General features: G+C 37.1%; 1 protein-coding gene across 1 annotated transcript in view; it reads right to left on the minus strand.

The window, feature by feature from the left end:
- Nucleotides 1-15,115, minus strand: part of LOC145662183 (caspase-2-like) — a 122,658-nt gene extending 107,543 nt beyond the window's left edge. Inside the window, exon 1 of the mRNA XM_081727515.1 lies at nucleotides 15,051-15,115. The gene's annotated coding sequence lies outside the window, so the exon portion shown is untranslated. The remainder of the gene's footprint in view (nucleotides 1-15,050) is intronic.
- Between the last annotated feature and the right edge of the window lie 436 nt (nucleotides 15,116-15,551).

Genomic DNA, 15,551 nt, shown 5'->3' on the forward strand with positions numbered 1-15,551 from the left:
GACAGTCCTCCAAATGTGCTCGTAAATTATTACGTTCATCTCACAGCATTTTTTGAGAATGAAAAATCAATTTGCTGAACATGAATATGGTTTCCTGTTTATTATTAAAGTAAGGGCCTTAATAAATGTAAAAAGGAAGGTTCAAATTATTATATAAAATTCACAAGTATTTATTCCATATAAAGCAGAATACAATACAGTAAGAGGCAACCTCATGGCTAGAAATGCCCGTATAGTAATAAAAATGTCATCATTGAGGGATACTATAGCCTAGAACTATGGCCTACCAGATAGCTTTTAATTGAGTGTCGTGTGGCCTGCACATCGCAAACGCAATTCTTACTAGATACCTAGGCCTACTAGATCGCTTTTAATTGGGTAATGTGTAGTCAATTCATCGAACCCCAACGCGATTCCAACTAGATGTTGAAACAGTCTGCCAGTTCTTTAGTGAACTACCTTTACAATTGCCTTTCGATGCTGAATCACCACCGAAAATACTATTGCATCACAGTCAACCGGGATGTTGTAAGCTAAACACACACGCAAATATAAACTTATTATTATTATTATTATTATTATTATTATTATTATTATTATTATTATTATTATTATTAATAATAATAATAAACATTTTTAAAAACGCTGCCATTTATATTGATGCAATTCTCCCTTTTTTAATAACATTTTATAACACTCCATTATTATGAATGTGAAAAGTTTGACTGAAATCAAAATCTATATACTTCTAGAGCAGCAAAATAAAAACCAATATCATCCATCTAGAACTGAAACGAAGTCTTTGCGCTATGAAAAATATGAATAGAAACTTTAAAACATTGTTCTTTAAGTTTGAAAAATAAACAGAAATGAGGTATTTTTCCTTTTCTTCAATAATGAATTTACCATCTTTCCGCTTCAATCACATTATAAAGGTGGCGAGCCATAGAAAGTATAAGGCGCATACAGATATCTGGTTTGTTTGGGATACTATTTCACACGTCTAACACATGAATCCTCAGTACTTCAGTTCTCCGTTCATTACTTGAGTCCCACTCCTTGTCCTAAACCATTCTTTAGTAGTTTGCGATTTAAGGACACCACTATTGTCCTGCACGAAGTGAATAGTTGGCATGTTACTTTCTGAGTAAATTACTATTACACTGAGAAACATGCAGTTTTGCTAAACGACTACGTACTCATAAGAATTCCCCCGCAAGATATCTCCACTAATTCTCCAAGTTCAGCTGCTCCAACCACCCTCATCTAATCGCAAACCGCTACGCTCATTCTGTCATTCCTTGCCCATGAAATGGTGTATTTGGGCCAGTAATGAGCAATGTTTTGGTCGCCAGACTAACAGTATTCCGTCTGTATATGACGAAAATAGTTTTCCATCGGCCCAGATAACGTTATCCCAGTAATACTGCTTGTGTCCTGACGAGTACAAAAGTCAAGCTCCAATTCAAGCAGCTCCATGATCTGATGTGATCTTACCCTTCCGAACTGGCTTCCTGCAGAGAACCGGTAGCATGAAGATGACTCCGTGTGGATCTGGATGCCACTGGGAGCCTGAAGTCTCTATCAATGGACTAGCTGGCTTAAAGGGGTTTTGTTAATGGTATAGCAAGGTGGCTTTGTCAACGTATCTGCTCGTCCTCTTTGGTTGACCGGATTACGAATGATTTTTTTTTTTAAATACTAGTTCACCTTCCTGCTAATAACGCTGAACACAGTAGCGCACGCACTTTTCTGTCCTCCCAACTCTCATGCCTATTTCGGACAGAGGACAACCATTTTCCAAAATTCGATTATGTGTCCCCTTATAACTTCTTATGTGTATGGAATGCTGCCTCGTTATGATTAGACACGTGAAGGACTTGGTTCTATCGATATAAACTTTTTAATAGTACACCTGTCTCCTCAGTCATCAGCGATACGAATATGCAATATTATTGACAATTGAATTGTATGTATTAAGTCAGTTGAATGGACATCCTAATCCCCAAGAACAACAAAACAATCATTGCCCGCCTTGCATACGTTGTTTTTTCTCTCTAAGTTCTGTGTATACGATTGGAGTCAAATGAGTGATATGTAGGAACTCCTCTCTGGTCTAATGGTTGGCAGCAATGTCTTTAGCGTCTAAGGGCCCGGGATTGATACCCGACAGGAAAGAATCAAGTGCACTACAAAGGTTAAGATGCTACTTTGAACTATACATCTCGCTCTATTTCTTCTGTGCTGATGAAGGATTTATGTATGCACGTCTGCGTGAATGTATGAGTGTGATTTACTAAGAAGAGGACGGATCTGCCAACATCATATATGATCCAACATTTTGAATTTTGTTCATGTTGAATGATAAATTGATTACGATTATTAGCAAGCGCATATAGACGTTTGTCTACAAATGAAAGTGGAGTAGTCAGCTTTAATGTTGTGAAAACGTTCTATGTTCATGTTATGGACGTCGCATATCTTTAATCTTTCTTGTTCCAATGTTGATACCACAAACTAAGAAGCTTGTTAATCTTTTCAATTCAAATGTAAATTTTAATCTTTCCACCAGATCCCGATAAATAACATTTATTTGTTAATTCATAACGTTCATTTTCAGTACTAAGGCTGTATGAGACATACGAGAAGACGTATAGTTCGTTGTAAGATTTGCACGTGAGCTGTCACCTTGATTCCAAGGTGAGTCTCTCATTTCAAAAGCTAAACCATAGGCGTTTATGCAGGACCATGGAATAGAGTCTTTTTGAGAAAGGTAATGAAGCTCCTGATAGTCGATTTTTTATCTGTGGATATATCTCCTGGAATAACGAAGTGAAAAATACATTTCGGTTGATTATCTAGTGCTTAACTAAGTAATTTCGGTTCATCTCACTAATCGTCTTATGTCAATAAGAAAGAATAAAAATTCAAATGAAACCAAATCAAAAATTATCAACAAGGACAAGAATTCGCAGAATACGAAACTCGAAAACATCCACCTCTTTAATTATACAAACAGAGCAGTTTTATAATTTTGGTCTATCCGTTAACTAGAAATAGTTTTTTGTGTTCAAAAACTTCATAATCATTTGACGACAATGGATCTCGTATGATTGCAAACCCAATGGAATGAAAGCAATCAATTATACTTTTGGAAACACAGTCAGTGGCAGAGAGAAATAGTTAATGTATGCAGCATGTTGTATACCTGGAAGGCCCCAAACAACATGTCACGTATCTTGTATGAAAATATTCTTACCCTTAACCAAAAGCAATATTGCCAAACTGATTTTGCGATGCATAATATCTTCCAATGTACATCAAGGCATTTAGCTATTTACGCCACGAAGTCCAGTACTCTACTTGACCCCATGCCGTAAGTATCGGTGGATTAGCGATGGGCAACTAGCGATATGTCGCCAAAAATTGGTAACCCCGCAGCGACGATCCGCGATAATACCACTTCCGTTTTGAAAATTATACCACCAGCGGCCCACCAGGGGTAGACACGACGAAACGCCAATGAACCACAAAATTACTCCCAAAATACGTTAAATCGCCTATATGTGTGATTTGTTTATGTCAGTAGGTTAAGTTGTACTTATCTTAAACTATCCGTAAACTTATTGGACCATAAATCAAATTCATATACACAACATTATTTAACCTAAACTCTTTATTCTTATCTTTAATCTTCTTATTCTTATCGTAAACTTTTTAACAATATTCACCTTTTGAATCTTTCTGATTCATATAATTATCATATTGTTTCTAATCTTTGTCCTTACGACATATATTTTATCTTCATTACATCCTGTTTCTTGTTAATCTTGTTTATCTTGATAAACAGTATCTAAAATAAACTTCAGACTACAGTATGTGCACTCTTCTGTGACACTTCTTGCCAACCTGCCAACACTTTACATCAAGGTGAGGTTAAAAAACACTATAGAGAAAAGTTTAAAGAAAAGTGCCCTAGGCTGGGTGCAAATCACCAACTTTATGATTACTAGGCGCTTGTTCTTCCGACTTTGCCACAGAAGCACTGAAAGGAACGTCGCTTGTAGACGGATACATCGTTGAGGTCTTTTTAATTTGGCTAATCAGAGTGTTCCTTTAACCATGTAAGTTCGACGATAACAGTTTGGGATCAGATAAATTGCGTTTGCCACGCATGTCTACTTTATTTCATAGTTCTCACATATTCACTTTCTAATGATCGGCAACAGTTGCCATATAAATTCATACAATTATACGCATTAATCTCAATATTTTTCACTTCATAATGTAGATGCAGGGGTTACTCTTGACCTCCGGAGCTCACTTAACAAACAATTCGTCAGGAAAAAGTAATATATAATATTAAACGCGTGTACATGACTGATGATAGGGCGTATTGGTCCCTTCACGATTCTCCGCGACGAATCGAAGAAGCGCGGACAGAAATGAAGTCCTTGCTGCTACGCGGTGGTAACTTTAACACCACGACTCTAGATAACTGTTTCGACTCGACGAAACCCTACCGCCAGAGGCACCGTAGCGGCAATCCTTCGACGCATCGCTATATCGATAATTGATATTTACAGGCAAGTAGGACACTAGGTGTTGGCGACATTTACAACTTGCGGGATTCATTTCTGAAGGATTATGCGCGATTAACATTATAACTGTTACATTTTCATCATCTGTTGCAAGAAAATAACTCATAATGAGATAACCTGCGGACTGGAAATTTTAGTTAGAATGATTCGTCATGTAGACAAGGGGTGCGTTCTCGAATATTTAAATATACGACGTCTTATGTAAGTGCACTACGTACGAATTAACAGTTACGAGTTAATAAGCTCCAAAATAGGGAAGGCATCGAAACGAGACGGGAGTAGACTGTACAGTATCGGTTTCCTTCCGATCAAAACTTAGCGGTCTCAGTATCAATTTCTTCTGGATAGTCTTGAAATCAATTGTGCAAAATTAAGATTGCATACGTAGTATCATCTTACAACCTGTATTTTCCTGTTGTTATTTTCCACTTTATTCTTGGTTGAAGAAATATCTTAGGCTGCGAACCCGTTCGTAGCTAAATAAATGGCTAGTGCTCGTGATTTCCTTGCACGTGTTCACGGGTTCAGTTCCCTGTAGAGGCACCAAACCTTGTATGGAATCCAAATAATGACTCAGTTCCCACTAAACCAATAGCTTATTTGTTTTTTTTTGTTTTTTTGTTCAGCATTAATTCGCTTTGTATTGTTATCAATGTATAGCAGAGTTTCTAATCTGCTAAAAATATATCAGAATTTACATTGTATTTTAGTTCATTTTAAAACTGTTACAAGCACGAATGTCTTGTAATTTTGTATTGACTCAAATGTACAGACTAAACGAGTTACTTCATGTTTCTCTTAGAAAAGTGAGTTTTAGGATTTTAATTTAGTTCTAAAATTGCCGTCATCATAAGTAATTAGCCATTCTAATATTTTGTTAGTTTACTTAAAGTTTAACGTTATTTTAGAGTACCAAAGCTAAATAAACTGTGGGCTCAAGATTGCTTTGAGAGACGTGAGATTAGAATCACATGCATTTCCGCCGGGAATCGAAGCCAGATGTCTGCACACCATATAAGATTATCTCACGTCCATAGTCTAATGCTTTTATAAACTGAATTTCTTGGAACGTGCCATATTTTGTTCAGATTTAAGGGTATGTTGTGGAAAGATTATATTAGGTTATTGAAACCGTCATCCCTTTTTACTAGCAAGGTTAATGAGACGTGGACCTATTACAATTTAAGGTGGAATCCGAACTGCAGTATCGTTCAATACTCTCCCACCGGGAACTTAACCCGGCATCTTCTGAACCGATTTTAACACCGAGCATGTAGCGTATCCATGATAAAAAAAATATAGTCAAAAACACTATGGGAGTCAATTCAGCCCGTAAGTTATTTCATTATCCTAGAAGTGTTACTTGTTCTGATTAAAAATAAAAACGAACAACTAGCCAAGGATGCATAGAGGTGTTGTTGAGATATTTGACTCGTGACTCGTAGGTCTCTCGTTCAATTCTTAGCAGCAGGTTTTTTATATATTTATAGATGAAAAAAATACTTTTCCTACTCGTATTTTAATTGAACTAAATGATTCCTCTGAGAGAAAATAATTATTACCTTTAATTAAGAAAGTTTCAGAAAGTGTTATATGAATATGCTTTGCATATTTGATTATACTTAATATAAAACTGTAAATAACGAATAAAATGAAAAGTTATTTATGTATAAAGAAGAACATCGTATTGACTTAAAATTACACATTTAGTTTTTAGCTGATAATGACTACAAGTAGAACAACGAATCAATGTATACGCGTTTTACACAATGAGTACAACGAATGAAAGAAAATCGATCACAAACAACCTCGTTACAATCTTGTTCCACATTGAAGTATATATTGCGAACATTATGAAAACATCCGGGCGTTTCGTTGAGATATTTATAATTGTAACATATAGCCTATGTCAGCTACGTAACATATTTGTGAGCAGATTTTAAAATTTTGGTGAGGTAAATTGTTTGGAAATTAGTGAGATCATTTTGGGATAGATCATTTTTGTGCTCAATTTTATTGAGATCCGTCAACCATACTAAAGTTGACAGTAGTTTAATAAAAGTATTCATCCCACAATTCTCCCAAATACTTAGGAATATATCCTGAACACTCTATTTTCTACTAGATAAAGCATTAATTAAAAATTCATATACAACTTTCGAAACCTACATATTTCAATTTTAATTAAATATAATATACTATATGTTTCTAAAATTATTCATTTACTAGCTGAAGTGCCAGGCATTCAGCGGGAGAGAGTAAGTTGATAATTCAAAGATATATTTGAGCTTCGTTTTTCCATTAGAATGCGCATTTGAATCGAAATGAAATAGTAAGAACGCAGTTCCACCGAGGAGCAAATGAATAAAATTGCCGCTAACGAAGAGCAACGTATTGGACTTTAATGGTATCCGGAGTGCCATTATTCATCTCAGCGACACCAAAAACTAAGTTTGACAATAATATCAGTCGTTTGAATATCACCATTCATCTCACGGACTCCCACAATTATTGATTAGACTAGGCGTCGGCAAATATTTTTAAGTGGGGTCCAAATACTTTTGAATTTTTTTCTTGAGGCCCAAAAAATTCATTTTTCTTACTAATTTTTTATTTTAATTTTCACTCTCAAAATAATATGAAGTACAATAGTTAGGCATAATTACAAAGATCAACGGGAGAAATTACGTTTTTTGCGGTCGTGAGCAAGGTTTTTTTAAGTTAGGTTCAACGGGGAGAAGCTTATGCGTAGAATGCCTTCAAGGTGGGCAGCCGTTAGTCTTGAGCGATATTGGTTCTTCAAAAGTTTCATTTTTGAAAGTGAAGTTTCACAAACATGTGAAGCCGAACATAGTGGCTGAATTTGTGAAGTAGTAAATTGTTATTTATTTTGCAATTTCCATATTTTTCTGGGACATGCTTACTCCAAAAGCAAGGAAATGTCTTCCTCCAAGTCTCTTATTTCCATTTGGAATAAAAGCTTTAAAATGCGGAACAATTTTGCAGACATATCAGTCCATTCTGCCGCTGGAGAAACTTTAAAAGGCGATTTTAAGAATTGCGACAATTTTTTTTTATCTCCACGATATCTTGGAATCCTGCGAAAATTCCTTCCTAAGACCTCACATAAAATTTGAAAATACTGCATTGTCTATTTCTGAATTATTTTTATATTCAAGAATTGTTGGAAAGTGAATAAATTATTGACTTGTAATGCTGCTTCAAAGAAATCTAGCTTGCGACGGAAAGAAGATATACTTTGTATCAAATCACTTATTAAATCCCATTTCCTTGTAGATCAGTATTGAGCGCTTATAAATGTTTCAGAATGTCTTTTATGAAAGCCATAGCTATCATACTGCGTTCGTTTGCTAGGAACTCCAAATGTTTTCTTGTTTCTTGAGATTCCAAGTTGTCTAAGAAGGAGGTTCTTCTCTTATTTACCTGGCCTTTACTTACCTAACGAACATCGTTGTATTTCAGCAAGTCACAATGCCCCGAATCACAATCAGATAGAAACTGTTTGAGCTGGCTGTGCTGAGGAGCAGAACGAGACCTCAGAAAATGAATGAACTTGATCAAGCTGTCTATTACTTCTTTGAGAGGGGTACTAAGTTTTCCACAAAGGCGTGCTTGGTGAATTATGCACTGATAACATTGTACACCAGCATTCATATCCTTGATTTTCTTTACAAGTATCTTTTCTTTGTTGATCATTGCTAGGGTTTCGACAATTGGAAAAGACACCATGTTATGATAACTGTTTGATTTTGTCGTGAAATCATCAAAAGTCTTGAATAAACCGTCTCCGCGAGTCTTGGCTTTAAATTGCAATATTGCTTGCAATTCTTCGCTCCATGCTTTACTTGCAATATTCAAAAAATCGCACGAAAATTGGCATCGGTTCTTTATCAACAATGTTACATGATTCATCAAGTGCTATGGTGTACCAAGGTTCATTCTGCAGAAACTCTAGCAAACTACTTTTCTTGTCAGCAGCCAACATTTCGGTTCTTCTTGTATTGCTTTTTGCAAGGAATGAAATACCTTGAATTGCGGCAACAACATAATTTTTGTCTTCAAAACGTCGCGCCTATTTCCAACATACATCTTTTTCTGACTTAGAGTCTGAAAATGACTTCTGGTGTTTATTAAGCGTCCAACAACCACGCAATGTTGCTTTAGAAGGGTTTTATTTCTCGCTCATAGAACTTTTTTTGTAAAAAAAAAAAAAAAAAAACTTTTTTAAGAAGCTAGATACGCCAGTAGCTTTTCCTGACGAGGTTTGCTACAGGAATAGCTCCAGTGTGGGCCTATCAGATAGCGAAAAGCAATACTGTCCAGTCTCATCAGCCAAAAACTTCCTATTTTCCCTATCAACTTTACACTTTTTCGGATCCATATCGATACAAAAAGCATAGGCCTCGACAATAACAAAACTAATTACTGTAATAAGAGCTCCATACGAGATCGGAAAGTGACAATATTTTTTCTTTTTTTATTTTGATTCGTTGTTAATAAAAATACCGCCGCCCGTCACAAAGAGTGTACCGATACACCGGAAAGGAGTTGCTTTCGTGTCAAATTGTATACCGATGCAGCGTAAAAGATTTGCTTCCACATCACATGTCGTCTCCACCGAACACGGGCTCCCGAAAGATAAATTGTCGTTTTACAGCAAAGTTTCATAAAGTGACGGTAACCTTTCGAGTTAAGAGAGAGAGGGAGAAAAAGTGTTAAAATGAATATGCCTGCTCCGATTGAAAGAGGCTTCATAGGTGACCATAATAACAAATGGATTTATAAAATTTCCTAATTCATTAAATGAAATTTTTCTGTTGCCTCCGGAGGTACAGAGCTTTTATGAGGATTAAGGTAACATGCTATACCGGCCGGCCAGCATCCTCCCTTCCGCTCTCGTTCTTCAGCGCACAATCCTGCTTACACAGCATAGCAACTACGTATTTCATCAACATACTTACCATTAAGAACTTAAATCAGTCAGGCAATTACTTGCAAAATACTACAAAAATGATAAAGGTGGCATTCAAACTTATTGTTATCCACATAATAATATTTTAAAAATAATTTCCTTCAGCAATTTATACCTTCCAAATATTTGGCAGTCTAGTTTTTGACTTTCTGCGGTCCAAACCTGGACCGCGGTCCGCCAGTTGCCTACTGTTTTATTATACACTAATAATTTTCATTTTGAACTTTTAATGTTTAGTCCCTCCCTTCGACTCCTATGTCGATGGGGCTAAATTTTGATGTTAATGCCATCTGGTGTATGACAATAGGGTGGGTCGTTTTGCCACTTTTTTTTCGGAACAAAATGTAATACCTGGCAAAAGTGGACCACCCACATGGACATTACAGGTATAGATTTTTTTTTTCAAATCAGGTAATATTTTCTGTGAGAACTATTGTCTCAAAGTTTCAAACTTTCACTGAAAATTACAAAAAAATACCAAAATTGTTCATTATTTTTAGTTATGTTAAAGTAAACATATTTTTGGATTTAAACATGCCAGATGCTATGAAAACTGACATTCAAGTCTCAAAATGCCAGTTATATGCCCCTGCGGTGACATAGGGGTGCCTCCTCTGGGGCCGGCAAAGGGGGCAAATTCAGTACAATTAAGCGTTTCTAAAGCTATTTTAGTCCTTGCCTTTTCCTTCTAGTGGTGGTTCATAGTGGTAGCAAAAAACATTGTTATTTTTCACCATGACATTCTCACCCCTCCACCTCACAATACTGCAACGCCCTTCTCCTGTCCCGATCTGCGTAACTCAGCGTCACTATCAGGAAGGAGTCGGATACGCTTCAAATTGGTTCGCCATTTCTCAAGCGCTATATTTGGTTACTGTTGCCTTCAGCTTATATGAATTGGCCGTTACAGATAATACTTTGATAAACACTATTTCCACAGAAAATTCTGTATTTCTTTTGTAAAACGTCAATATTATTTATTATATCACAAAAATGACTTCAGTGACAATGAAGCAGACCTTGAAGAGAAAGCAGAGGAAAGCTCTTCTGAGGAAGAGACCAAACCCAGGGACAGAATATCTAAACCGAAGCTAGATTTGAGTGAAAATGCTATGATTGCTCAGAGATACAATGTAAGCGAAAGGGCTGCGGCACATATAACATCAACTGTGCTTCAGGCAGCTTTAAAGGCTGGAATTATAACTTCTCAACTATCTAGCAACATAACTCTGCTTTAATTTTGGACAGGAGCAAAATAAGGCGTGTGAAAAATAAGTTGCTCTGAATTTAAAAGAAAGATCTAGAAATGATGATCCCATTAAAAGCTTATACTTTGATGGTCAAAGGAAAGACACTAAAACACACGCAGGCATCGATAGAGAAGAGCACTTATCACTTGTGGCTGAACCTAACTCTCAATGCGTTGGTGACGTGACACCATCCTCTGCCTCTGGCCATGGGTGAGACCAGGGCTATTTTCGAGTACACCATAAACCAACTCAAAGGTGGCTTTGATGAAGTTGAGGTTCTTGGGTGTGATGGAACAAACATTAACACTGGTTGGGAGGGAGGTACTCGTCGAAAATTAAAGGAACTAACAGGCTATTTGTCTCTTGCATTTTAATGAACTGCCTTTCCGAGCTCTCTTCACGCATATTGGCGCTAATTCAAGCCCCTATTCTTACACAGGTCACATAGGTTCAAAACTATCTGACTGTGAAAAGCTTCCAGTGGTGTCATTCAAACCAATGAAATGTGACTTACCTTATCATAGTTAGAAGAGCTCATAAAACTCAGTAAAGATCTGAGAAACTTATCTCAAGTTTTCCATCACTAATGGTCCTCGTCACGTCTTTGAGAGCATTCATAGGTGTAGATACTTACCAAATGAATACCAGGCTGTAATCCGTTCATCCGTTCAGACGAATAAATTTCTCGCACTCCCAGAGAATGTTCTTTTCGCCATGATGACTGATGGTCTATTTGCTGTCCGACAAGATGCATTGCATAAGATTCTTAGTGCTCGAAACAGTGGCGTAGCAGCTGCCTCCGCAACCCCCGCAGTGCGGGGGGGCCCCGATGTATAGGGGCCCCGAAGTCTTGCGATGAATAAAGTTTTAAAGAAGTAGAACTTCCACCTTACTTGTGTCGGCTTTACAAATGGGGCCCCTTCTCTATACTTTGCGGGGGGGGGGCCGCAAAAGTGTGCTACGCCACTGGCTCGAAAACACGAAGCAGAGAATTTTCATAACACTATTAGATATAACATCATTCCCAGACTGAATTTTGAGGCGAAAGATTACACTGAAATGATCTTTTGGGAAAGCACTGATGTTTCAATAACTGTACCACCAGTTCTAAGGACGGTATCAAACAAATAGCTCAAGGACAAACTTTCACTTTCTGATGACACTGTGCCAGAATAGTCCTCCACCGTCTATCCGTGCCAAACGGTGACAGTAGAACGGATAGAGAAATTAGCCACTGAAGCACCCTCCCGAGTGTGTGGCAATAATGTTAGAGACGGGATTTTCAGATGAACCTTACTTTCTAGGCAAGCTGTGCCTAAATTTCAACCAAAGTCCAAATTTGTGACAATTTTTCCTGACATTGACAAATTGGATCAGTTCATCTGGGCCTACATATGGTTGGTTGGTTAGTTGGGTAGGGCTGGCACAGGAGCCCTAAGTGGAGCCACCTTCATGTGGTAGACTCTGAGAAGCTTGGATAGGCTATATGACCAGGTGAGCGAGGACCTGCACAACCGCTTAAATGTACTGAATTTGCCCCCTTTGCCGGTCCCAGAGGACGCACCCCTATCCCACCGCAGGGGCACATAACTGGCATTTTGAGAGTTGATTATCAGTTTTCATAGCATCTGGCGTGTTTAAATCCAAAAATATGTTTACTTTAACATAACTAAAAATAATGAACAATTTTGGTATTTTTTGTAATTTTCAGTGAAATTTTGAAACTTTGAGGCAATATTTCTCACAGAAGATATTATCTGATTTGAAAAGAAATCTATACCTGTAATGTCCATGTGAGTGGGCCACTTTTGCTAAGTATTACATTTCGTTCCGAAAAAAAAGTGGTAAAACGCTGCACCCTAGTATGACAACTCATCTCAGTGACCTCAAAGACTATGGGTTTTACATTAATATCGTTAATTTTCAAGTATGTTTACATCTCGTTGTGTCCCCCTTGCGATCGATAAAGATGATACGGGTTTCGATTCCCAATTGAACTAGTGTGGTTCGGATTCCAAGTTAAGTTGTAGTTCCACGCCTTATATAGACTCACATCTGAAAGTGACGCTGAACTCTATGTCACCTCACCTCGTGAGATATTCTATTTTTGTATTTATTAAATCAATTTTCTCTCATTGAACCCTCTTCTCTTCCTTAGGATATGTATAAGTCCAAATCGAAACCTTCATGGATAGGGGATAGAAGGGTACTGTACCCTATAACCCCCAATGGAGTTATGGCAGTGAATTGCGGAGTTTCAGCAACACTCACGGACAAACCATGCTTACATATATTACATATATTTATTAAAATCTCATATTGGGACTTCCAATATTGTATTGTTAGTATATCTCGCCGTTAGTCCACACGACAAACCTCCGTATATTAGAAGCGACTTTTTGAGTTATATTGGCTATTATTATTATTATTAATAATAATAATTTTATTATTATTATTATTATTATTATTATTATTATATTCTTATCCTTAGTATTAATATTACAATAGTTAAATGAAACAATTGTCTCTTCCAATTTTCTTAATATACTTAATTTATCAACCGGAAGTGGTAGAAATCAATCCACTCTGAACACAGTTATTAGCTCATTCCGAAGAGTTATGACTTTCGGAGGTTATGAGTTCGAATTTAGGTCAGGTAGGAGAGAATTCTTATATTTAGGTTAGAAGTCTTATTTATTTTCGACATATGAGCAGACAGTCATTTAGGAATCATTCTAATAAATATAAGAATCAACCCTTTACATTAAAAACCAAGTGATTACCTATTGCAAACAGAAAAAAGCAAGAGTAAGTCCGCTGGAGAATAGGCGGGAAAGAAAGACAAGCGCTGCTTGATATTCTCAGAAATGTCATCACGAAAGTTGACGGTAATTCACGAAGCGCAGATTGATACCCCCTGATATTACCTATGTTACCAGGAAATGGGAAACAGCATGCGGGCCGACTACGTGGGTGTTCCGGGGCTCCGGCACCTACACAAATAATCTTGTGGCTGCGGCGCACCCACAAGAGGCTCAGTTTGGGCCTGGGTTTGAACCCATTTCTCTTGCGTTTAAGTCAGCTGTGTTACCGAGTGCGCAAGGGCAGCCCCAACTTATCCTTATAGTACAGATATAATTTAGTTTATCACAGCCCCCTTTTATCATAGTGTTCATAAAGGATTTTAACTAAAAATAAATCAATCAAATATTGAGACTTTTCTGAAAAAATATAGGCTAACGTATCCCGCCATCGCTATGCACCCACATAAAAATTTCGAAAGTCGGCGCCGTTAAGAAGCAGTGTTCTGTTTTCATCATCCAATAGTATCTAGTACCTTTTGCTGTGAGTCAAGGTTTGACCCAGGAGGGGAGGGGGTACACCCAGTCTAGACACCCGAAGTTCGTAACTTAATATACATTTAAACACTTTCTTCATAAAACTATGCTTGTTTATTAAAGAAATAGTTGAAATAACAAGGATTTCACTTTACACTTTACCTGCACTCTTTCTTTTCTTATAAAAAAAATCTACTTCTTTATTTTTTTCTGAGAATATAGGTGGCGAAAATTGGTTTAACACTACTACATGTAGTGTCTCGTAGTATTGGATTCCCCCAAAATTGCACCCCTCCCAACAAAATTTCTTACTGCGCGCCTCTCTGAGTATATTTCATGTAGTTTTATCGGGTGAGTAACAGAACTACACACAAAGTTTGTTACTTATTTATTTATTTAAATACTTTATTAGATAATTTATTCATTTTTAGTTATTTTATTTCGTGGGTTGTTTATGAGAATATCAAAATAGTTTGTTTTGTTGTGTTGTTTAGTACTTGGGAATCATGTTCCCAATACTGAATGGAAACAGAATGATATTGAATGGAGGCCGAGTTCGCTTCCTAGAACTCACACGTGAATAGTTGTTACTATAGTTGAGTTATTTTTTGTTCAATTTTGTTTTGTCTTGATTCTTTTATGATTAATTAATAATCTTTGATTACGTTGGTGTTATACACTCCGATTATTTAGTTGTATTTGGTAATACTCTCCTTGTAAGTGCCTTGGTTGCATCACCTATCTTTATATAATCAAGGTAGTAATTTTCTGTTCTTCCTCTTCGTTATGTTCTCAAAGCAGGCACGAACAATAATGCATACACTGTAATTATGAACTTTTTTGTGCAACATCTGACTATGGTACTTACCGCCTGCCTTTTATCTTCTTAAAATAGTTGTTGATCTTGACACTGAAAGCCGCACCTCTCACTGAGCTACACGTGAAGTGATGAGCCGGTGTTCTAAATAAGGGGGTGGTTTATCAGCAGTCGAGCCAGAAGATACAGCTTTCGCCATCTATGAATGTGGTTTCCAACTACATCGAGTTTGCTGTTGAGATGCACCCGGGACGCTGTAATCTTACAGAGATTATTTTTTGCAGAAATCTTTCTTTAGAGACATTAGTCTTGAGTCTTTTCTTAGAGTTGTTTTCAATCATGTCAACAGGAGTCCTTCCATTGATTGTGCTCTCTCCTAGACATGACTTTTCCAGGGAGAGAGAGTATTGAGGAAACAATTACCAGGTCCCTCAGGATCTTGGTTGTGTATGTTACCGGCCTCGATCTAGAGGCCCGCGCTATTAGAAGCCGTTGGCGATTCCCATCTTCAAGAACGTTTCCTCTTCAGAAGTTATTATTAAGCCTTCAAGC

Source organism: Thermobia domestica, chromosome 10 (assembly GCF_964235325.1).
Source record: "Thermobia domestica chromosome 10, izTheDome1.hap1.1, whole genome shotgun sequence".
Taxonomy (NCBI): domain Eukaryota; kingdom Metazoa; phylum Arthropoda; class Insecta; order Zygentoma; family Lepismatidae; genus Thermobia; species Thermobia domestica.